General features: G+C 46.0%; 1 long non-coding RNA gene across 1 annotated transcript; it reads right to left on the bottom strand.

Moving 5' to 3' along the window:
• Window positions 1–694: 694 nt before the first annotated feature.
• LOC116559818 lies at window positions 695–2,100 on the bottom strand. Its single transcript, XR_004272641.1, has 2 exons — window positions 1,374–2,100; window positions 695–1,279 (listed from the first exon to the last, which is right to left on the bottom strand). It is a non-coding gene; the product is annotated as an uncharacterized LOC116559818 (long non-coding RNA).
• Between the last annotated feature and the right edge of the window lie 20,065 nt (window positions 2,101–22,165).

Raw genomic sequence — 22,165 nt, 5'->3', positions numbered from 1 at the left:
GGTGGAACGCCCGTGGCCATAATGAAGTTAACACCCAGGGGCCAGAGGGGGAAGGGAGCTCAGACAAGCGGGAAAACTTGCACGCCGCCCTACTTTGCTCCCGCCCCACTTAGCAGCCTTCCGCAAAATTCCAGCCCTCTCCTCTGCAGCGCAGAAAGGCCGCCAGTTCATGCATATGCAGGAGGATAAGTTTAGCTCGCAGCCCCCCGCGCTCCGACCGGCCCAGCGCGGCACTCGGTGAATCACCAGCGCTCGGGGGTGGGCGCTCGGCTCCGGCCGCCGACTGGCAGGAGACTCAGCCACTCGCGGGCCGCGCGCCCCGGCCTGGCATCGCCCTTTTAAAAAGTCTTCCGCAGGCGGCCGCCGCCGCAGCAGCCTGAGGAGGCGAGTTCATCTGAGGACAGTCCCAGTTCTCAGAAATCCCTTCCCTGCTGGAACATCAAGCTCCCTTTACTGCAGTTGAACAAACTGCCCTAGATTGGGGGACTAGGAACCCGCCCCAAACTCGTGCAAGGAGCTCCGGGCGCCCACGCCCACGTGAGCTAACCTTGAAATTAGCCCCTGCACCCGGGTGCGCGGGGGTAGAAGTGGGCGGAGACCGGGGGGAGCCCAGCGCGGCCCGGGCCCATGCTTTGAGCTCTCCGCGTGCACGTACCGCCCCCGCCACCCTGTTTCATAACTCTGGCGGTGTTGCTTTTTTTTTTTTTTCTTTTAATCTCCCGGGTAGATGGATGTGGGGTGCGTGTGTTGGGGAGAGGGCAGGCCACCTTCCATCCCCCACGCCCGCGAGGAAGAGGAAAACCTGCCCTGCGGTCCTCCTGGGAACACTGCAGAGTAGGGTGTCGAGATGACATCAGCTTCTAAACATAGCCGGCACCGCACCCCAACTCCGAGGGCTACGGGGGTGGGGAGCTAGTGGGGGAGGCGGGTGCTGCTGTCCCCGGGCGGGGCGGGGCGGGCAGGCCGGCCGGGCTGTGCCGGAGGAGATGACTTTGCAGGAATTGTGCTCTCAGAGTTTGCAGGCAGATCTCGCCCCCGAAGGCTCAGCCAAGGGGTTAGGAAACATTCCTCCCATTTCCGCGCTCTCCCCTACCCCGCAAGAACCACACGCACTCTTGGATCGAATGTGCCTTTATTTATATATAAATCAACCCAGCCCCAGCCGTAGTGCCCAGGTTCGGTCTGGTCCCGGGAGAACCGGCGCCCCGCGTCAGTCTCCAGGCTAAGCCTGCCAGGGGGTCGGTGCAGCCCTCCCGGTGAGTCAGATGGGCTGTGTTTCCTGTGGTTGTTGTGGAACAGTTTGTCCTTTTTACTCCCAGCCCACCCCCGCCCCCCCGGCCCGTCTCCACCCCCTTGGTAAATATAGCGCTCACGTTTCATCATCTCTTTGTCCAACGAGTGCCAGACACCCCGGCCCGCGGCCCCCGCCGCCTCCCTCCTCCTCGCCGCGCGGTTACCTCGCATAACCCCGCGCGGGCAAGCACCGGGCAGCGGCTTGTTCCGCGCGCGCGCGCCTGCCCCGCACCCAGCGCTTCCCGCCGCAGCACACCCCCACCCTGTTCTTCTCCCCTCCCGTGCTTCCAAGTCCCCCTTCCGTTGGGCCCCCAAGCTCTTGTTCCACCCCGTCTACTCGGCGTCCAGGTACTGGGTCGAGATGTGTGTGGGTGTAGGGAGGTGGACACCCTTTTTCCCAGCCGCTGGCGTCACCCAGACGCCCAGGCCCAGTGCTGGATCCTGCCCTTCCCCAACCTCTCCCTGCCACGTTCCAGGGTTGCCCTCTGTTCCCCTCCCGAGCGCAGGTGACAAGCTGCTGAGACAGTGTCTGATTCACCGACAGCTGAACCAGCTACTGGTACTAAGGGGTGGGCGTCTGCAGAACCGTTTCCCTCCCACCTCCCCCAACCCCGTACCCCGGTGGGGAGTGGGCTGGCGGGTCGAGAGAGGCCAGGTGGATGACAGCCGCGAAGTGCGTGCCTGCTCTTCCCTCTCTCCCTCCTCCTCCCAGTTTCATTTCCACACATACAGCCACCCACCGGGGACCGGAGGCGGCTAGTGTTCTCTGAACGCAGGGAACTGGCTCTCTCTGTGGTCTCCTGTTTACTTCCCTCCTCCTCTTTCTCCTCCCTTCTCCCCGCCCCCATCTCCCAGCGCTGCTTCCCGCCCAGAGCTGCTGGGAAACCTGCGGCTGAACACTGCAGTCATGGGACTTCCCTGGACCCAAGCTTTGCCCTGTCCTGTCCTGCCCTGTCCTGTCCTGCCCTGTCCTGTCTTGCTCTGTGTCCGCTTGTTTGGGGCACTTCTTTGTCCTGAAAAGGCTCTTGGGGCTCCCTATCCAGGAACGTGGAAGAGGTGACTGCTTCCCTCCCCTTTCCTCTTCTGCTGGCTCCCCTGCCAGCTACCTTCCTGTGGGGGCCCTGCCTGGCTGCCTTTTTTGGCCAGGATTCTGGGCCACCCCCACGAGTGGCCACCTGTCCAGGGAGAAGTGGTGAGACAGCTGACAGTGTGTAAGAAGTCTGCATCCAGGATGCTGCAGAGCTGGCTTCTTTGCCATCACAGACTGTCCTGTTCATGACAGGGTGCCCAAAGTTCCCTGCCCACAAAGGCTTTCAGGCAGAGCCCCAAAACCTGCTCCGAGGGACACACCCTCTCCTTATGGAGTCTGGCAAAACCTTTCCTTTCAAAGCTTGCTTCCCAGCGGCAAGAATGCAGCCTCTCTCTCCCTAAGTAAGCTGAATGAACAAAGGACTCCAAGGAGGCTGTGGGGGTTCCAGCTCTGGGTGCCGCCTGCCTGAAGTTCACCCCATTTAAAAACCACCTCTTCACCACCACCCCCTGCTCCACTGCCATGGTTACCAGCTCCCCGTCCTTCCCAGCACAATATTGCACAGAGGCAGAAACAAACAAGGACATTTAAAATGTTCTTTTAAATAAATATCCAAAACACTGCCTTGGTATTTTGGTAGCAGAGAAGAGGGAATAAAAGTCCCGACTGCTGGTTTCCTTCTGACCCCGAGACCCTGAATAAATCCTTACCCTGGATGGCCTCTCAGCTGCCAAAAGAGGGAAGGAAGCTTGGTGAGATACTAGAGAGTGGAATTCAGAACAAACCCTTGGCAGGAGAGTTATTCCCCAAGTTAGACTATTTCTTGCTTCCCCCTCCACCCCAGCTGCTTTGAAGTACCTGCCATCAGACTATACCACCTCCGCTTGGTGGCTGTCATCTGCAGGCTCTCCTGCACTCCCCCTCATTCCCCGAAGATTCTAGCACTTGATTCACAGTCCCCCACCTCCACCTCAACTCTTATTAACATTTTTTTGTGAATTTAGCATCCCAGTAGATTAAGGACCTATCTGAAACCCTAGTACCTGAACTGCAATCATTTTTTTGCTCCATCCCACTGTCACGAGGGTATCCTTGATCTTTTCATTACCAAATAACAGCACCACCTCTGACCATCACCCTACTTCCTGACCAACACCTCTTCCTCTCCTAGCTTATTTGCTCAAATAACCACATTTGAACAATTAATGACCCTATTTTGACTTCCAATGACTGTCATTGTCCTTCGATTCTTACATCTCTCCTACCCAGCTTAGATTTCATGGTCTGTCGCTATACCATTCCTTCGCATGCACCACCCCCACTCTTTCATTTCCTGGGACTATCTGGCCAAACTCTTGATTCTGTCCAACTTAAGACACTGGACAAAAATGACAGGGCTGTTGTCACTCGAAATTCATAATCATACATCTCGAGTGGGCTCTCAATACTGTCCGTGTGTATTTCCCTTGTCAGTTTACTTTCCCACACTCTGAAATGACTATATTGCACCTTCTTTCTTCAAACTTCCAACACCCTCCCTTCCTCACTCTGAGCTGAGAACCCTTGCTGCTTGTTTTACTGAGAAAATAAAAGCGTTTTGACAAGAACTACCTCCTCTTTCCACCATCATATCTTCCATCCTACCTGCCTTTCCACCCAGACACTGCCCTTTCTCTTGTCACCTGGATACACTGCCTCTGCTCCCGTCTAAGGCAAATGCTTCCACGTGGCACCAGCTTCCCTTCTCCTCTAGGCTATTTAATGACTGTTCCTAAAATTACCCCCCATCTCCTGCTCATCAGTTGTTGCTCTATTCCAATTCATTCACTTCAGCACAAAAAATGTGGTGTCCTCCCTCCTGTCTTTATATGTATACTTGTGCATGTGTGCCTCCTTGATCTCATATCCTTCTGCACTATTACTCTGTTTGCCATCTTCCTTGTATGCAGACATCTCAAAGTTACCTCTGTGTGCATGCCTCCTGTTCTCTATTTTTATTTATTTATTTATTATTATTTTTTGAGGCAGAGTCTGGTTCTGTTGCCCAGGCTGGAGTGCAGTGGCATGATCTCAGCTCACCACAACCTCTGCCTCCTGGGTTCACGCGATCCTCCTGCCCCAGCCTCCCAAGTAGCTGGGAGTCCAGGCACATGCCATCATGCCCGGCTAATTTTTTTTTTTTTTTTTTTGGTATTTTTAGTAGAGATGGGGTTTTACCCTGTTAGCCAGGATGGTCATGATCTCCCGACCCACTTCTGCCTCCCAAAATGCTGAGATTATAGGCATGAGCCACCACACCCAGCCTATTCATTTACTTTTGAGACAGTCTCACTCTATTGCTCAGGCTGGAGTGCAATGGTGGGATCTTGGCTCACTGCAACCCCTGCCTCCTGCGTTCAAGCGATTCTCTTACCTCAGTCTCCTGAGTAGCTGGGACTACAGGCATGAGCCACCCTGCTTGGCTAATTTTTGTATTTTTGGTAGAGATGGGGTTTCACCATGTTGGCCAGGCTGGTCTCGAACTCCTGACCTCAGGTGATCTGCCTGCCTTGCCCTCCCAAAGTGCTGGGATTACAGGTGTGAGCCACTGCGCCTGGCCCTCCTGTTCTCTCTTGGTCTCATGCCAATCAGATGATCATTTCCGTCACTTGACCAAAACTACTTTTCTCCGGATCATGATGATCTCCATGATGCAAAATCTTGGGCAGTTATTTCACCTCACATCACAGCAAAGAAGACTAAGGAGTGGACAGTGAAGTAGAGGAAAACAGGAGATGATGATGTCTTGGAAGCCATGTGAGGAAAAGGAAGAGAGGTGGATTTATTTTTTCTCGTCTCTTCTTTGCTACTTTCAGTTCTTCTCCTGGTGCGCTCTCTCTCTCTCTCTCTCTCTCTCTCTCTCTCTCTCTCTCTCTCTCTTTCTCTATTTATAGGACAGAGTTTGGCTTTTGTTGCCCAGGCTGAAGTGCAATGGCATGATCTCAGCTCACTGCAACCTCTACCTCCCAGGTTCAAGCAATTCTCCTGCCTCAGCCTTCCTAGTAGCTAGGATTACAGGCATGTGCCACCATGCCTGGTTAAGTTTTCTGTTTTTAGTAGAGACAATGGTCCACCATGTTGGCCAGGCTGGTCTTGAACTCCTGACCTCAGGCGATCCACCATCCTTGGCCTCCCAAAGTGCTGGGATTACAGGCGTGAGCCACTGTGTGCCTGGCCTCTCATGGCTCTCTTAAAGTTGAGTTGCCCTGGGGCCCTGTACTTGTCTCTCTTCCACATCCATACTCACTCCCTTGGTCATTTTATGCAGCCTCAAGGCTTTGATATCTTCAAGGCTGGTGCCATGGTTCATGCCCATAACCCCGACACTGGGAAGGCCACGGTGGGAGGATTGCTTGGGCCCAGGCGTTAGAGGCTGCCATAATCTGGGAATGCCCCATTGCACGACAACCTGGGTGACAGGCTTTAAAACCTTCTACATGCCAGGGATTCCCCAATTTTTATCTTCAATTGACATTTCTCTCTCTCTCTTTTTTTTTTTGGAGTCTTGCTCTCTTATCCAGGCTGGAGTACAGTGGCTTGATCTTGGCTCACTGCAATCTTCATCTCCTGGGTTCAAGGGATTCTCATGTCTCAGCCTCCTGAGTAGCTGGGATAACAGGTGCCCACCACCATGCCTGGCTAATTTTTGTATTTTTAGTGGAGACGGGGTTTCGCCATGTTGGCCAGGCTGTTCTCGAACTCCTGACAAGTGATCTGCCCACCTTGGCCTCCCAAAGTGCTGGGATTATAGGCAAAAGCCACGGTGCCCGGCCCACATCTCTCTCTCTTGAGCTTCACACATGACCATCCAACTATCTAGTCATCATCTCCACTTGAATATATGATGGGCATCTTAACATACTAAAATTGAACTGCCAATCATTCCCTTCCAATAGATGGCTGTATTGGTAGCTTTTCTCATGTTACATAGAGACACTCCTATGCTTCTGGTTGCTCAAGACAAAAGCCAATGAGTTATCCTTCATCCCTCTTTTAAATGTATACCCCATGGCCAATAATCCATCAAGAACTCCTGTTAGTCCTATGTTCCAAATATCTCCATAACCTGGCCCTTCTCACCTTCACTGCCGTGCCGTGCCCCCTCCTCTCTTGCCTTGAAAGCTGCAGGAGCCTTCTAGCTGCTCTGCCTGCCTCCACCCTTGACCTTGCTTCTCTTCTCAACACAACTGCTAAGAGCTTAGTGCTATTCTTAAAATACATGTCAGGTCACAGCTTTCTTCTGCTCAAAACACAGCAGTGACTAGTGTCACTCAGAGAAACTGCTGCTGTCCTCACAGTGGAGTAAGCCTCATTGTGGTCCCAAAAGGAGACTTCCTGATCTCCCCTACTTCACCCCATTCCTCACTCTGCTCCAGCCCCACTACCCACCTTGCTCATCTGCGAACTAACCATCTGGACTCCTGCCATACAAGCATTCATAGTGGCTCTTCCTTCTACCCGGAATGCTCTTCTCCAAAATCTCAGCATCGCCCACACCCTTACCTTCGCTGAGCCTTTGCTCACGTGTCCCCTCCTAAGAGAGGTCTTTCCTGGTTGGGAGGTACTCCTGGATCTGGAGGTGGATCTCCTTCTCCTGAGTCATATGGGAAAGGTACAGCAGATGGGATTTTCTTAGGAAGAAGTCATCCTTCTTCCCACCCATCCTCTGCAGCCAACCCACCCATCCTCTGCGGCATGCTTTCATCCACTTCATTCACCTTTTCTCTCCATGGTCATCAGAGATGAACTTGCTTTATGCTTGAGTGTAGTTTTCAATATTACCAGGGTCTTCTGGTCCATTTCTGCTTTCAGTTGGCCAGCAGTCTAGAGAATGAGAGGATTTATTCTTTTCGGTTTAAATTTGGAAAATACTATACAAACGTAAACCCTGTTGTGTTCTCATCAGGGAGCACTTACTGAGAAAGTGCACAAGCCCCAGGGGCAAGCTACCTGGACCCTTGCATTTCAGTTCTGTCGTACATTAGTTCTATGAAATGGGGCAAATTATTTAACTTCTTTTACAGTTTCTTCATCTGAAAGAGGGTAAAAATAGGGCAGAAATACAGTGTTGTCATGAGTATAAAATGAGATAAATCATATAAAACTCATGGTAGAGTGCCTGGTATTTAATAAACACCACTTTAGTTTTGATTGCCAGGAAAACCAAGCTGAAGACAAGGACTTGGGGACAAATAGTTTATTTGGGAGGTGATCCCAGGAAGCAGGAGGAGTGACACTGGGAAGGAAGAAAAGCCAGTATTTGGGAGCATTGTTTTTTCTTTTCTTTATTTTTGAGATGGAGTCTCGCTCTGACACCGAGGCTAGAGTGCAGTGGCGTGATCTCGGCTCACTGCAACCTCCGCCTCCCAGGTTTGAGAGATCTCGTGCTTCAGCCTCCTGAGTAGCTGGGATTACAGGCATGTGCTACCACTCCCAGCTAATTTTTGTATTTTTAGTAGATGGGGATTTCACCATGTTGGCCAGGCTGGTCTTGAACTCTTGACCTCAGGTGATCTGCCTGCCTTGACCTCCCAAAGGGCTAGGATTACAGATTGCAGCCACTGTGTTTGTCAGGAGCATTATTGAGATCTCTGATATAGAAATACTTCTTAGAATTGTCTGTCCCAAGAGTGGGAGACAGAGGGATTTGCCCTCCAACACTGGTCCCTCACTGGTGAAGGGTTGCCCCGGGGGCATTAACCCTTGCACTAGCTTCTCATGCCTTTCAGGAGGTCCCTGGGGCAGAAAGTATACCCCAGAGGAGGGAGTCAGCCACAAATTTGCACTCTCTTAGCAATCTTGAATGTAGCCTTGGCTGAAATTAGAGGTGGGTCAGAGCACTTGAATACATACAAAGTATCTGTTACAAATGCTTAATATATTTTTTCTATTGTTATTTTAACTGTTAGTTGAAATCATTTAATTCAATACTTCTTATACTTTACAGTGCGTAAGAATCACCTGGGGATTTGTTAAAATGCAGATTTTGATTCAGTATGTTTGGGGTGGGCCAGAGTTCCACATTTTAATAAGCTCCCATGTGATGCTAATACTAATGGTCATCAAACAACTTTTTAGCAAAGATATATTTAATTGATGCAAATTTACTTTTTGAAACAGCTTTTCACTCTTGTTGCCCAGGATGGAGTGCAATGGTGCAATCTGGGTTCACTGCAACCTCCACCTCCTGGGTTCAAGCAATTCACCTGCGTCAGCCTCCCGAGTAGCTGGGATTACAGACACCTGCCACCACGCCCAGCTAATTTTTGTATTTTTGGTAGAGATGGAGTTTCACCATGTTGGCCAGGTTGGTCTTGAACTCCTGACCTCAGTTGATCTGCCTGTCTCGGCCTCCCAAAGTGCTGGGATTATAGGCATGAGTCACCTTGCCCGGCCTTATCAAGCACCTTCTATATATCTTACTGTGCTAGCTACTAGTGATAAATGCTGTGAATAATACCAGGTTGAATAACGTTTTCCCAAAGATATCTACATTCCAATCCCCCATCTGTGAATGTCACCTTAGGTAGGAACTCCTGACCTCAAGTAATCCCCCTACCTTGGCCTTCCAAAGTGCTGGGGTTACAGGTGAGAGCCACCATGCTGCCCCAAATTTAATATTAAAGATGGCATCTTGCTATGTTGCCCAGGCTAGTCCTAACCTCCTGAGCTCAAGCAATTCTCCCTCCTTGGCCTCCTGAAGTGTTGGGATTACAGGTGTGAGCCACTATGCCTGGCTAACTTAAGGGTCTTGAGATGGAGAGATTATTTGGGCTTAATAGAGTAGGCCTGATGTAATCGTAAGGGTTTTATAAGAAGGACGTGGGAGGGTGGAGAAAGAGAAGATGTGTTACAGCTGACTCTGAAGATGGAGCGGAGCTGTGAGACGCGGAATGAAGGCAGCCCCTGGTATCATTAAAAGCAAGAAACTAGAACCTCAAAAGGAAGAAAGCCGTGCAAATGCGTTCTGGACGTCTGGCTTCTAGAACTGTAAGATGATACGTTTTTGAGATTTTTACCCGCTAAGTTTGTGGACATTAGCTATCAAAACTAGTATGAGTGTCAGCTAAGCGAGGTCTTTATCAGTCAGGATATGTTAGGTAAAGCTATGGTAAATACGTGGGTGAAGATAAAAGACTAACATAAAAGACTAAGTGAGGTCTTCTTTTTTCTTAATTTTTATTTTAAGCGAGGTCTTTATCAGGATATGTTAGGTAAAGCTACGGTGAATATGCGGGTGAAGATAAAAGACTTTTTAGCTGGGTGTGGTGTCTCATGCCTGTAATCCCAGCACTTCGGGAGGCTGAGGCGGGAGGGTCACGAGGTCAGGAAATTGAGACCATCCTGGCAAACATGGTGAAACCCTGTCTTTACTAAAAATACAAAAAATTAGCTGGGTGTAGTGGCGTGTGCCTGTAATCCCAGCTACTCAGGCGGCTGAGGCAGGAGAATCGCTTGAACCTGGGAGGTGGAGGTTGCAGTGAGCCGAGATTGTACCACTGCACTCTGGGCGACAGAGTGAGACTCCACCTCAGAAAAAAAAAAAAAAAAAAAAACTTTTTAAACAATTTTTTTTTTTCAGACGGAGTTTTGCTCTTGTTGCCCAGGCTGGAGTGCAATAGAGCCATCTCGGCTCACTGCAATCTCCGCCTCCCAGGTTCAAGCGATTCACCTGTCTCAGCCTCTCCAGTAGCTGGGATTACAGGCATGTACCACCATGCCAGGCTAATTTTTGTATTTTTAGTAGAGACGGCGTTTCATCATATTGGTCAGGGTGGTCTCAAACAGCTTACCTCAGGTGATCCGCCCGCCTCGGCCTCCCAAGTGCTGGGATTACAGGCGTGAGCCACCATGCCCGTCCTAAACAATTTCTTTAAAATACATATTATTTAAAATCAAAATTATATCATTGTCTTGTGGGGTTTATAACAATAAAAATGCCCTATTTATGACCATCATAGTATAAAGGATGGGAGATGGGTAAATGGACCTGTACTGTGATAAGAAATTTTCTGAATTGTACATGAATGGGATATTAAGTGAACATATTTGATGTATAGCAAATTAATGACTGCCATGGTATGTCTTCCCAAAGAGTTCGCTGTGTGGTAGAAGGAGACATCTGTCCAAATAATTACAACACAGTGTGGTATGTACAACATGAAAAGTTACACAGAGAGCTCCAGGATTCCAAGGAATCGGTGATTAGCACTCTTTGCAGGTGTGTAGGTAAAGTCTTCCCAGTAGAAGTTATGTTTGAGGGAAGTTGTGAAGGATGATTAGAAGATGAGAAGAAAGGCATCCCACAATTGGCAAACAGCACGAGCAAAGAAGTGAGAGCAAAATGGTGCAGACTGTGTTAGAGCACCAGTCGTCATCCAGTTCTACCTCTGAGAGTGGTGGGAACTACACAGCTGTCAAGAAGGGCCTTGGCTTAGTGTGCTTGTCCTGTGATAACGAAATATCACATACTGGGTAATTTACAAATAATAGAAATTTGGGCTGGGTCCTCACACCTGTAATCCCAGCACTTTGGGAGGCAAAGGTGGGCAGATCATTTGAGGTCAGGAGTTTGAGATCAGCCTGATTAGCATGATGAAACTACTAAAAATACGAAAATGAGCCAGGTGTGGTGGCACATGCTTGTAGTCCCAGCTACTTGGAAGGCTGAGGCAGGAAAATCACTTTAACCTGAAAGATGGAGGTTGCAGTGAGCCAAGATTGTGCCACTGCACTCCAGCCTGGGTGACAGAGTGATCAATAAATCAATAAGTAATAGAAGTTTGTTGTTCACACTTCTGGAGGCTGGAAAGTTGGTAGATTTGGTGTCTGGTAAAGGCTTGCTCTCTGATTCCCAGATGGCACCTTGTTGCTGTGTTCTCACTTGGGGAAAGAGTGGAAGCAGGAGGAAGCTCTCTGAAGCCTGTTTAATAAGGACACCAACTGGCTGGGTGTGGTGGCTCATGCCTGTAATCCCAGTACTTTGGGAGGCTGAGGCAAGTGAATCACCTGAGGTCAGGAGTTGGAGACCAGCCTGGCCAACATGGCAAAACTTTGTCTCTACTAAAAATACAAAAATCAGCTTGGCATGGTGCAGGTGCCTGTAATCCCAGCTACTAGTGGGGCTGAGGCAGGAGGATTGCTTGAACGTGGGAGGTGGAGGTTGCTGTGAGTGTAGATCATGCCACTGTACTCCAGCATGGGCAACAGAGGGAGACTCCATTTTGGGGGGGTGGGAAGAAAACAAAACATAAGGACACCAATCTCATTGACTAGGGTGGAGCCCTCATGACTTAATCACCTCCCAGAGGCCCCGACTTCTAATACTATCACCTTGGTGATTAAGTTTCAAATTAGAATGTTGGAAGGAAACAAACCTTCAGGCCATAGGGAAGGGATAAGGGTAAAGTTAAGAGCATCTAGGAAAGCTTTTCCTCCATGCTGAAAATCAGGTACATGCAGGGAACTTCTGTTCATTTAGCCACTGTTCAGGTTTCCTGCCTTGGAACAGAGTTGTGTGAGGATATGGTATTTAGCTCTGTTATGAGCATGACTAGAAAGTCAAGAGGATTTCTGGGATATCAACTCAGAGCTCTGTCATCTGTTAAGTATTGAATTGCCAGCAATGACCTACTTCTTGGCATGTCATATGAGAAGAAATATACTGTTTGTGTTTAAACCATTGCTGGTTGAATGTTCTGTTATTTGCAGCCAAAAGTATCCCTAACAGATATATAGATTGATCAATTGATTGATTTTTTAGTTAGAGGCAGTGTAACTGGGTGGGGGTGGGGCGTGGAGATAGTCCTGAAGATGCTCCCAGTTCCCTGATGAGGTTCTTGGCCTCTCTTACCGCCAATAATGGGGAAAGGGGCCCCAGAGGCGCGGTGAGTTTACTGTTGTAATAAATACTGTGGATCCAAAGAGTTTTGCAGAGAAGCAACTTATCAGGCAGAGAGAGAGACAGAGAGAGAGAGAGAGAGAGGGAGGGAGAGAGACAGACAGATCCCACGCCGTGGGAGGGGATCCAGAGAAGAAATCTGTATAGGGAGGGAGCAATGGGATTTTTTTTCTTTTTAGCAATGGGATTTTAACCCTTGAGTTACTCCCTCCCTATTCATGTTTTTGTCCAATGGGATGAGTTGTTACCATGTTTTTGTACCCATTAACTAACTTCTCTTCATTTTCTTTCTCCACCCTTACCCTTCCTAGCCTCTGGTAACCATCATTCTTCTACCTCCATGAGATACTCTTTAAGCTCCCCCATAGTGGTGAGAACATGTGATATTTGTCTTTCTGTTCCTGGCTTTTTTGGCTTAACATAATGACCTCCAGTTGCATTCATGGTGCTGCAAATGACAGAATTTCATTCTTTCTAAAGGTTAAATAGTACTGCATTATTTATATGTACCGTATTTTCTTTCTTTCTTTCTTTCTTTTTTTATTTTTTGTTTTTTGAGATGGAGTCTCTGTTGCCTAGGCTGGAGTGCAGTAGCATGATCTCGGCTCACTGCAACTTCCACCTCCTAGGTTCAAGTGATCTTCCTTCCTCAGCCTCCTAAGTAGTTGGGATTACAGGTGTACACCAGCACACCTGGCTACTTTTGGTATTTTTAGTGGAGATGGGGTTTTGGCATGTTGGCTAGGCTGATCTCCAACTCCTGACCTCAAGTGATCCACCCATCTTGGCTTCCCATGGTGCTGAGATTACAGGTGTGAGCCACTGCACCCAGCCTGTTGGCTTTGTATATCTTCTTCTTCCTTTTCTTTTTTGAGATGGAGTTTTGCTCTGTCTGCGTTCAAGCAATTCTCCTGCCTCAGCCTCACAAGTAGCTGGGATTACAGGCATGCGCCACTATGCCTGGCTATTTTTTTGTATTTTTAGTAAAAGCAAGGGTTTCACCATATTGACCAGGCTGGTCTCGAACTCCTGACCTTGTGATCTGCCTGCCTTGGCCTCCCAAAGTGCTGGGATTACAGGCGTGAGCCACTGTGCCTGGCCTGTATGTCTTATTTTGAGAAGTATCTATTCAGATCATTTGCATTTTTTAAAAAATAGATCTGTTTTTCTTTTTTTTTTTTTTTTGCTCTGGAGTTCTTTGAATTTCTTAGATATTCTGGTTATTAATCCTTTGTCAGATGGATAGTTTGCAAATATTTTCTCCTATTTGGAAGGTTGTCTCTTCACTCTGCTGATTCTTTTGCCGTGCTGAAGCATTTTTAGCTTGATACAATCCCATTTATCTATTACTGCTTTTGTTCCCTTTGCTCTTGAGGTCCTACCCAAAAAATCTTTGCCCAGGCCAGTATCCTGAAGTGTTTTCCCAAGTTTTCCTCTAATAGTTTCATAGTTTCAGGTCTTGCATTTAAGTCTTTATCCATTTTGATTTGATTTTGTATGTGGTGAGAGATGGCAGAGGGCTACTTTTATTTTTCTGCCTGTGGCTATCCAGTTTTCCCAGTATAGATCTTCCTGTCAGCATGGAGTTTCCTCAAAAACAATATGGAGATTCCTCAGATCACTAGTAATAGATCTACCATATGATCTAGCAATCCCACTGCCGGGTATTTTCCTAAAAGAAAGGAAATCAGCATTACCAAAGACAGATCCGTGTGCCCATATTTATTACAGCACAGTTCACAATAGCCAAGATACGGAATCAACTTAAGTGTCCATCACCATTAATTGAAGATACTGTCCTTTCGCCACTGAATGTTCTCAGTGCCTTTGTTGAAAATCAATTGTCTGTAAATGAGTGGATTTATCTCTGGGTTCTCCTTTTTTTGTTTTTTGAGATAGAGATGTGAGCCACTGCCCCCCACCTGGGGGTTCTCTCTTCTTTTCCTTGGTCTGTCTGTGCACCTGTTTTTATGTCAGTGCCATGCTGGTTTTTTTTTGTTTGTTTTGTTTTGTTTTCCTGTGACAGAGTCTTACTCTTTGACCCAGGCTGGAGTGCAGCGGTGCAATCTTGCCTCACTGCAACCTCTGCCTCCCAGGCTCAAGCAGTTCTCTTGCCTTAGCCTCCCAAGTAGCTGGGGTTACAGGTACATACCACCATGACTGGCTGATTTTATATTTTTGGTAGAGATGGGGTTTTACCATGTTGGCCAGGCTGGTTTCGAACTCCTGACATCAAGTGATCCACACACCTTGGCCTCCCAAGATGCTGGGATTACAGGCATGAGCCACCGTGCCTGTGCCTGATCCATGCTGTTTTGATTACTATAGCCTTACAGTATGTTTTATTTTTGTTTTTGAAACCGAGTTTCACTCTTGTTGCACAGGCTGGAATGCAGTGTTGTGATCTTGGCTCACTGCAACCTCTGCCTCCTGGGTTCAATAATTCTCCTGCCTCAGCCTCCCAAGTAGCTGGGATTACAGGCATGTGCCACCACATCCAGCCAGTTTTGCATTTTTAGTAGAGACAGGGTTTCTATGTGTTGGTCAGGCTGGTCTTGAACTCCTGGCCTCAGGTAATCCACCTATCAGCCTCCTAAAGTGCTGGGATTACAGGTGTGAGCCACTGCACCTGACCTTTGCAGTTTGTTTTGAAGTCAGGTAGTGTGATGCCTCCAGTTTTGTTCTTTTTGATCAGGATTGCTTTGACTATTTGGGGTCTTCTGGGGTTCCATATGAATTTTAGGACTTTTTTCTCTATTTCTGTGAAGAATTTCACTGGTATTTTGATAGCACATTAAAAAAACACACAGGCTGTTTTTTAAAATTTCTTTTTTAGCTAACAAGTTTCTATGAATGTTTTCTACATTTTACATTCATCTACCCTATTACTTAAAAAATAATTTATCTTTAGCCAGGCATGGTGGTGTGCACCTGTAGTGCCAGCTATTTGGGAGGCTGAGGTGGGAGGATTGCATGAGGCCATGAGATTGAGTCTGCAGTATGCAATAATTACACCTGTTAATAGCCATTGCACTCTAGCCTAGGCAACATAGTTCAATCTTGTCTCATCTCTAAAAAATAAAAATAAAATAATAATTTATCTTTTGGATAAGTAAACATTCATGTAGGTCAAAATTCAAAAAGTATAAAAGGATATGTAATGGAAAATGTTCTTCCCAACCTTCTCCCTCAGATATCTAGATACCTTTTCCAGAAGCAATCAAATATTACTATTATTTATAAATCCTTCCCAAGATATTTTATGTATATCCAAGCAAATAAATATATTTTGCCACATTTATGCACAAATGGTTACTATTATAACAGTGTTCTGTACTTTAGTAACTAAATATATATATATATTTTTGTTGTTGTTGTTGTTGTTGTTGTTGAGACAGAGTCTTGCTCTGTCACCCAAGCTGGAGTGCAGTGGCACTATCTCAGCTCACTGCAACCTCCGCCTCCCAGATTCAATCAATTTTCCTGCCTCAGCCTCCTGAGTAGCTGGGACTACAGGTACCTGCCACTGTGCCTAGCTAATTTTTCTTGTATTTTTAGTAGAGATGGGATTTCACTATATTGGCCAGGCTGGTCTCGAACTCCTGACCTTGTGATCCATTCGCCTGAGGCTCCCAAAGTGGTGAGATTACAGATCTGAGCCACACGCCTGGCCAATAATACATCTTTTTTTTTTTTTTTTTTTTTAATTTTTTTTTAAATAGAGGTGGGGCCTCTTGGTCTCACTGTGTTGCCCAGGTAGGTCTTGAACTCCTGGACCCAAGTGATCCTTCTGCCTTGGCTTCTTAAAGTGTTGGGATTACAGACGTGAGCACCCAGCCTATTAACATAATATATCTTCAGGATAACTACATGAAAGTCCTCTATATTTTGACCTTTGATATATCATTTTCTCATGATTAAGGCTGCCATAGAGCTCTGATGTAAATATACCTTAATTTATTTAACACGTCCCCTACTGCCTAGCATTTAGGTTGCTTTGGCTCTTTGGGAATTTCAAAAATACTACAGCAAATCACCTTCTTTCACATTGGATCAACACACCTGTATGATAAAGTTCTTGAAATCTGATTGCTTGGTTAAAAGTTACATGTGTTTGTAATTTTGATAGATACTGTCAGATTGTCTTAAGAGTTTGTATGAGTTTATGGTCCTACTAGCAATGTTTAGAAGTGCCCGTTTCTCCATAACCTCATCAATAAGTATGTTAAAAATGTGTTTGAAGCCAGGCACAGTGGTGTGCACCTGTAGTTACAGCTAATGGAGAGGCTGAGGCAGGAGGATCACTTGAGCCTAGGAATTCAAGGCACTGTGATTGCACCTGTGAAGAACAGCCACTGCACTCTAGCCTGGCCACAGAGTAAGACCCTGCTTCCAAAAAAAGAGCTTGAGCTTTGCTAATCTTACTGATAAAAGAAATGGTATTTCAGGGTGCTTTTCATTTTCATTCTTTCATTGTAGGTAAGGTTGAGAATCTTTTCATATTCATATGCTTGAGTGCTTTTGGGATTTCCTTTTTCATCTATTTCCTTTGCCCGTTTTCTTTTGGACTGTAGGCTTCTTCCCTATAGAGTCTCTCTATATTAGGATATTGGTCCTTTGCTTGTGGTATGAGTCACAAATATTTTTCTCAATTTCTACCATTTAACTTTACTTAGTGTATTTTAGCCATGCAGTTATTTCCCTCTTACCTTCTGCAATAGGATATGCAGAAGGTTTGTTGTTGTTGTTGTTGTTGTTGTTGTATTTATTAGTTCCTTATTCTTCCGGATATTATTTTGTAATTAGGCCTTCCACATACAAATTATAGTTGTCCCGTGATTTCCTCTACTGCCTTTGATTTTATTACCTATTAAAAAATGTTTTTCTCTATGCCAGGCGATATGGCTCATGCCTGTAATCCCAGCTCACTGGGAGGCCGTGGCAGGTGGATCACCTGAGGTCAGGAGTTTGAGACCAGCCTGACCAACATGAAGAAACCCTGTCTCTACTAAAAATACAAAATTAGCCAGGTGTGGTGGCACGTGCCTCATGCCTGTAACCCCAGTTATTTGAGAGGCTGAGGCAGGAGGATCGCTTGACCCAGTGAGGTGGAGGTTGCGGTGAGCTGAGATTGTGCCCCTGCACTCCAGTCTGGGCAACAAGAGTGAAACTCTCAAAAAAAAAAAATTTTTTTTTTTTTTTTTTTGCATTTTTCGCAGACAGTGTCTCAAACCCCTGGCCTCAAGTGATCCTCCTGCCTCAGCCTCCCAAAGTGCTGGGATTACAGGTGTGAGCCACCATGTCCAGCCCATGTGTCGATTTTATTTTTCACATGTACTATCATGCCATATCTGAATAAAGACCGTTTTTCTTTTCTGAGCTTTGTCTTCATTTCTTTTTCTTAGCTTATATTTGCTAAGACTTCTAGTAAAATGTTGACTAGCGTGGAGAGAGTGAGCATTTTTACCTTGTTTTTGATCTTACCTGAGAACAAAGAGCAAATGACTGATTGGCTATGTATTATCAGATTGCTCTCCACAAAGTTTATGCCAATTTGAACTCCTCTGCAGTGTGTGGAGTTGCCTAGGAAACCATAAACATTTAGTATGGTGTTGGCTGTAGGTTTTTGTAGCTATCCTTTATCAGATTGAGAAAGTACCCTTCTATGTCTAATTTGTTGACAGCTTTTACTAAAAATTTTTGACAAGTGCTTTTTCCATATCTGTGGAGATAATCATGCTTTTTTGGGGGGCTTTTATTCTGTTAATGTGGTGAATTAATAATTTATTAGTTTCTTTTCTTTATATTTCAGAGACTGGGTCTTGCTTTATTACCCAGGCTAGTGTACAGTGGCATGGTCATAGCTCACTGTAACCTCAAACTCCTGGGCTGAAATGATCCTCCTGCCTCAGCCTCTCAGTTTTCTGTGATTACTGGCATAAGCCACTCTACCCAGCCTTAATTTATATTTGGATTTTAAAAAATAATTTTTTTAGTCAGGGCCTCACTATTACCCAGGCTGGAGTGCAGTAGTGTACTCACGGTTCACCGCAGGTTTGACCTCTTGGGCTCAAGCCATCTTCCCACCTCAGCCTCCCTAGTAGTTGGGACTACAGGTGTGTACCACCATGCGTGGCTAATTTTTGTATTTTTAGTAGAAACGGGTTTTCGGTATGGTGGGTAGTCTGGTCTTGAACCCCTGACCTCAGGTGATCCACCTGCCTCGGTCTCCCAAAGTGCTGGGATTACAGGTGTGAGCCACTGCTCTCGGCTCTAGCCACTTATTTTTGAATTTTTTAAAATTAATAATTTGTTTTTATTGTTGAGATGGAGTCTTGCTCTGTTGCTCAGGCTGGAGTGCAGTGGTGTGCTCTTGGCTTACTGCAACCTCTGCCTCTTGGGTTCAAGCAGTTCTGCCTCAGCCTCCCAAGTAGATGGGATTACAGGTGCACACCACTATGCCTGGCTAACTTTTTTATTTTTAGTAGAGTTGGGGTTTTGCCATGTTGTCCAGACTGGTTTTGAACTCCAGCCTGGCACAACTTAGAATGCACTTCTTGACAATCCATTTCTTTGGGTTAAAGCATAGAGCCTGGGACAGGCGGTGGAGGTTGCAATGAGCAGAGATAGTGCCATTGCACTTCAGCCTGGACAACAAGAGTGAAACTCTGTCTCAAACAAACCAAAAAAACAAAACCTGTAATTTTCTATAATTACGTCTAAAGGAGCAATTCATTCATTCATTCATTCACTCATTCATTCATCAAAAGATTGGGTTCCCCCCTCTGTGTAGCATTGGGTTTGGCCCTGGAGATACAATGGTGAACAGTACATACATAAGCCCTGCCTTCCCAGACCCCACAGTCTACAAGGAGAGGAAAATAACCAATTGGAGTAATTGTGATTAGGGCTGTGGCAGGAGAATGCAAGGGTGCTGGGAGGAAAACAAAGCACCTTGTGGGAGGATTGGAGAGGACTTGAGAGCTAAGCTGAGGAGGAGTTAGCTAAGCAAGCAGGGGAAATGGGTGGGGGATGGATGTTCCAGGAAGAAGGAACAGCAAGTACAAAGTTCCTGAGGTGAGAGATGATGCTACTTGTAAGGAAATGAAGGAAGTGACTCACAGGAAGGCAGCAGCAGAGAGAGGGGAGGCTGGGAAGGAAGGTTCTGGGCAGAACTTAAGGGGCTTTGAATACTCATATTCGTAACCATTATCCAAGGGCAATAGCAAGCCATGTGGATCTTTAGTTGGGAGAGAGACATAAGATTTATATCTTATTTATTCATTCTTATATCTTATTTATTTTTAGACAGAGTCTTGTTCCAGCTCAGGCAGGAGTACAGTGCTGCAATTTTAGCTCACTGCAGACTCCAACTCCTGGACTCAAGCGATCCTTTTGCCTCAGCCTTCCTATTAGCTGGGACTACAAGCAAGCACCACCATGCCTGGCTAATTTTTTTGTAGAGACAAGATCTCGCCATGTTGCCCAGGCTGGTCTTGAACTCCTGATCTTAAGAGATCCTCCCACTTCAGCCTCCCAAAGTGCTGGAATTACAGGCTTTTGAGCCACCTTACCCCGCCAAGATTAGTATTTAGAAATACCTCTCTGTCTGCAGGCTGAATTGAAGGGCACTAAGGAGGGGAGATAAGAGTCCAAAACAGGGCCGGGCACAGTGGTTCACACATGTAATCCCAGCACTTTGGGAGGCTGAGACAGGCGAATCACAAGGTCAAGAGATCGAAACCATCCTGGTCAACATGGTGAAACCCTGGGCATAGTGGCTTTCACATGTAGTCCCAAGTACTTGGGAGGCTGAGGCAGGAGAATCACTTGAATTCAGGAGGCAGAGGTTGCAGTAAGCTGAGATAGTGCCACTGCACTGCATCCTGGTGAGAGCCTGATGGTGAGACTCAGACTCCAAAAAAAAAAAAGAAAAAAAAATCCAAAACAGAGATGGAAATAGCTTGGAATAGGTGAGTGGCAGAAAGATGGACAAAGCATGGGAATTTGATTTGGTGGATAAGGGCAAGGGAAGGGATGAGGATGACTCCTGGGTTTCTGGCTTGGACAACTGTGGACATCACAAGTCGGTAGGTGAGGAGGAATTGGGTTTGGAGGAGCTGGGTTTGAGATCTCTGCGGGACCATTAAGTGGAGTTGCCTAGTAGAGAGTTGGACAATTTTTAGCCACTAACTATTCACCTAAAGTTACTCTGTTACAGATTACCAGACTAGTTAAATTGCAGAGTCCTAAAGGAATAAGAGAAATACTTTTGCTGAAGGAAAAATGACTAAGCAAAAGCCTTGAACCATCTCCCCCTACCCAGATTTCACACACCCACTTGAAGTTCATAGTTCATCCTCTTCTGGTTGCAGGAAGTGTTTCTCCCTGTTTCGTTACTTTAGCATTTGTCTCGCTGCTTTTTAAGTTGCCTTTTTCCTATCATTTTGCTCCTATTAGATTTTGAGTTCCAGGCACGATATGTGTTCAGTTCATCTTTGCATTTCCACTGCCTCATAGGCTGCCCTGAACATAGTTTATTCATCTCCCACCAAATGACTTTAATTTGTACTTTAAAATTCTGCTATCAAGTCAAAAGCTGTTACATAAAAATAAAAACAGCTCTATTCATTTTAACGGGAAAAATTGTTCTGTATCCCATTCCCAGACACCAGTTTTCACAGATAGAAAAAGATATCAATTGAAGAATAAAAAAATGTAAGTAATAAACAACAGTTGGAAAGTTAAATATAGGCTGGTTGCAGGGGCATGTGCCTGTATTCCCAGCTGCCTGGGAGACTGAGGTGGGAGGATCCCTTAAGCTAAGGGTTTGTTCAAGACCAGCCTGGGCAACATAGTGAGACTCCGTCTCCTGTCTCAGGAAAAAAAAGAAAAAAAAAATAGTTTATACATAGAAGGTAACATATTAAACATTTATTGTACTTATTTTTTCTTCTTTCTTTTTCAATTTTTCAACCTTTGGGTGACTTTTGCACCATACGGAACTAAAAATAAAATAGCACAGAAAATACCTCCAGGGCAACATAAAAGCTAAAGGCTTCATTGGAACCAAGTCATTTTGAGTGAGGAAAAAAAAAAAAGCTAAAGGTGTGTGTACTCTGAAGTATATGGATGGAAACAGTGCCTGTTCCCAGCAGATCAAAGAGCCACGGATGCTGCTGCCTCTCCGTCCTCTGATTGGGCATAAGCACACACAACAAACATCTTGAGTTTAACCTAACATGACTCACAATTTAAATTTGTTCAAAATAGTATTTTCTAAAATAAACTATTGTCAAAAAAAAAGTGGGTTTTTGCTTGAAATCCCAAGGAAGAAGCATTATTACTTGTTCATTGTTTATATAATGAGCATTTGAGTAAAAAGACTGTTACACTAAAATAAAAAGAGAGAAACAAAAAGGGCAAGAAAATCACGAAGTGACATAACTTTTGAAGAGCTATTATGGTGAAAAATTGCTAACATGTAAGAGAAAATATAGAAGAAAGTTGAGTAAATTCATGAATCATTAACAGGCTAGGAATAACAAAACAAAAAAAAGATGAATGATTTGGTAAATGAATGAATGCTCAGTAGGGCCCCCTGTCAGTAGGAAGCCTTGTTCTATTAGAGAAGGCTGAGAGCTCTAGGAAGCACGTAACGGTGGCGATGATGGAATACAAGGAGGCCGAGGCGGGTGGATCATCTGAGGTCAGGAGTTTGAAACCAGCCTGGCCAACATGGTGAAATCCCGTTTCTGCTAAAAACACAAAAATTAACCAGGTGTGCTGGCACGCACCTGTAATCCCAGCTACTTGGGAGGCTGAAGCAGGAGGATCACTTGAACCTGGTGACAGAAGTTGCAGTGAGCCAAGATTGTGCCAATGTATTCCAGCCTGGGAGA

Source organism: Sapajus apella, unplaced genomic scaffold (assembly GCF_009761245.1).
Source record: "Sapajus apella isolate SASKATOON/1434 unplaced genomic scaffold, GSC_monkey_1.0 scaffold24, whole genome shotgun sequence".
Taxonomy (NCBI): domain Eukaryota; kingdom Metazoa; phylum Chordata; class Mammalia; order Primates; family Cebidae; genus Sapajus; species Sapajus apella.
This window is presented reverse-complemented; position numbering and strand designations above follow the sequence as displayed.